Genomic DNA, 3,267 nt, shown 5'->3' with positions numbered 1-3,267 from the left:
TGTCTTCCCCTAGATGTGCTGCAGGCTGGGATCGGTCAATTGTTGTGTCTGAACTGAGACACCCTCTTGGAATTCTGCCACGTGAGGCTTCCGGTTGCTGGGTTGTGTGGAAGAGGTGTGGCTATCTTCCAGGTGAATGGCCCTGAGCTGGGCATATGGTAGACTTTCCCCTTGAGGGTGGGTGCCTCGGGTCCTTCTGCTGAGTCTTGATCTACATCCTTTGTGACGGTCAGTCCTTACTCAGGAAAGTAGTTTTAATGTAACACAAAACCTCAGAATCTACAGGACTGGCTTCCAATGGCTTCCGGTATTGGGTGTGGAAGCCTGCAACACAGCCCTCAGTACAGTCCAGGTCCAAAGGGTGCAGTTGACTGCTTTTAGATACATGTAGTGCCCCATGCAAGTCAATGTCCATAAGGGGAAAAGACTACACTGGAAGGCAAGAGACAGTGTCCTAGGTGACACAGGCTGGAGTTTCCTCCAAAGGAAGACAAGACTACCTATCTTCATTTTTGTTCCTAGGTGTTTTCTCTGGCTGGGTCTTCCACACCTGGAACTAGGCTGAGCCAATCTAGTTCTATGTTTTGTGAAGCTGTTCACATGGTCAATTATCTGTCACATCCTTGTAACATTCTCCTGATTCAGAGAGAATAAGCTGCTTATTTTATAGAGGTATCTAGGTGTCTAGGAAATAGTAAAAGTGGTAGCCAGGGAGGGAGAGAAAGCTTTCTCAGACACACCAGTGTAACCTTTCTCTTGTAACCAGAAATACCTAAGAACACATCTAGTGCTCTTTATACAAAAAGAAGTAGATCTCTGATAAAGGAGATGAACAATGCTTCCTCCATTTTCTTTCTGTATGACTTTGGCAACTTCTTCCTCCAGGGTCTTGCACACCCAAAACTATGCTGAGCCAACTCTGTTGGTTGGTTCTTATTGAAGTTGACAGTTAACCATCACAGGGGGACTCTGGGCTGGTCATCTACACATGACCTTCCTTCTGATCCAGAGCAGTGTCCCATATGTGAAGGCAGTTTACCTGGATGTCTGTGTGCTTCTGATTCAATTGGCTTATGGTTGCTGGGGACTGAATGACCAGAAATGAACTCTCCACAGTAGCTCGTTTTGGAAGACCTAGAAAGCAGAATGGCCAACTTGAGCTCCTGTGTGGGTTTTCTCAGAGCCCAGCCTTGTGCTTTGAGTATGGAGCAGAAGTAGGTTTGCATGTGGAATGTGGCCTTCATTGTAGGAGTTCCTGGGAACTTTGGTGCTTGATTTTCTGATGTAGCAGCAAGAAGCCAGCATTACAGTAGATTGCTTTACCTATTTTAGGGACAAGAATAGCCTCTTTGTTCAAGTCAGGACCTTAACGTTCTGGGAGAATTGTTTCTCAACCACCCCTTCCTCCCTGTGGAAAAATAGACTAGCAGGCAGCGACATAGACCCCAGGACCACCATGCTCTTATTCTTGAATCTCAGTCTTTCCAGAGCTGCAGTTGTTCCTCTAGCTGGAGTTGGTATGGTCTCATCCTTGTAAGTCCTGGAGTTTATGGAGTAGTAGGCTCCAGGTAAATAGGGATGGAGCTGACTTCCTGTCCAAACATTGGAGGACTTTGATTTGAGGGCAGGCTATATGAGCCTCATCAGCATCCTTTGCTTGAAAATGGTGACTCATGGGAACCATGGGAATAAAGGAAGGCGTTCTGCCAGATGGCTAAAAGGTCAGGGAGGTGTCCAGGTCACTGGGGGTGTGTGTTTCAATCACTGTGAATCCGATTTTGCTGGCCATGTGAGAAAAGGCAGAAACACGTGGTTCTCCAGCTCTGCTGAGTCACATTAAGCAGATGAAGTGAGGACCTATTGCAAACAGAGACTGAGGGAGCATCAAGTTCACGCTGTACATCTCCGTTGTTACCAGGCTGAGCCTGAACTCCTGGGATCAGACGATCCTCTCACTTCAGCCTGGAACGTGGGAGGGACCCAAGCAGCAATTTTTATTTGCTCAGCACTGTTCTTTCTCTAGCATAGGAATTTGCAAGCTGGAACTATGAAATGTTAATGGTTTCTCAGAGCCCTTTGTGCCTTGGTCTAATAAGACCAGTGTCAAAAGGCTATCATTTCCGTATACTCTGCTAAATAAAAATAAAAGGAAAATCGCTATGAATGCGACACAGTTAAGATATTTCTAAATGGAATAGGAAGGCCATTAAGGAAGGAGGGCTGCTGCGGTCTGAAGCTGCTTTGTGAACTCTGGTCATCTCCTCCCTTTGACTACAGGCAGCTAGGAAGACGGGACCAGCCGTGTGCCTGTAGACTCAAGATGCATATGAAGCGGTTGTCAGGATCTTGCTTCATGGAGATTTTCACCTACAACATACAGTGTTTTCTTTCTTTTCTATTGTTTATACCACCCTCTTTTGCAACTTCAGAATTTCTCTTTAAGCAATTTTAATGACATTGTGTTGAAGGAGAAAGTCTTTGCCCACGTAACTTCCTAATACCCTCGCCTCTTTCTAAACATTGCTTTAGAGTCACCTGAACTCACATGTCCTGAATGGCAATTGCTAAGGCCCCAAATAAAATCAGGTTACTTAAAAAAATGTTCACGCTGTAAGGAAGCATCTGTGTGGGTTGTCTGGACTTGTCAACCCAGGCGTCTAACAGTCCTATCCACTCGACTGCCTGAAAGTGGGCTGGGCTCTACCTCTAAATCCCACGTTGGTCAGTACCTTGCATAAGCAGGTGTGCTGCCTTCTCTGAGATTCAAAATAATTCTCTAGGTTTTCTTCTGAGGGGAATCTGAGCCTTAAACTATGTTGAAAATGCTGCTTGGGGATCCCCTCTCGATTGAACTGATAGCCAAGAAGCAAACTCATTCAGACCTCACTTTGTGTGCAGACTCTCACATACTTGCAAGTAATGGGTGTTATAATGGAGATGTACAGCCATATGACAGCATTGCACGTGCAATAGAGCGATGTACTGTTGAAGCGTTCCCTGGAAACCAAATGGGTTTCATCATGAGAGCCACACTTTGAGCAGGTGTGCATTGGAAGACTGTCTATAAGCAAAGAGTTTTATAAGTGGGCAGATGGTAAACATATCCTAGTGTATAAGTAAGCATAGATAGAACTATGGATTTAGTCATGATAAAACTCCTATCTGACTGAGTCAAAGGTTCAGCTATCTCGGTAATCTTAGAAGTATTCAATCTCTAAGGATGGTGGACTGAGCAGAATGTCCTTCTCATGGGGCCATTTTAGTCCT

This window comes from Octodon degus, unplaced genomic scaffold, assembly GCF_000260255.1.
Source record: "Octodon degus isolate 3935 unplaced genomic scaffold, OctDeg1.0 scaffold00076, whole genome shotgun sequence".
NCBI lineage: Eukaryota > Metazoa > Chordata > Mammalia > Rodentia > Octodontidae > Octodon > Octodon degus.
Note: the sequence above shows the minus strand (reverse complement) of the source record.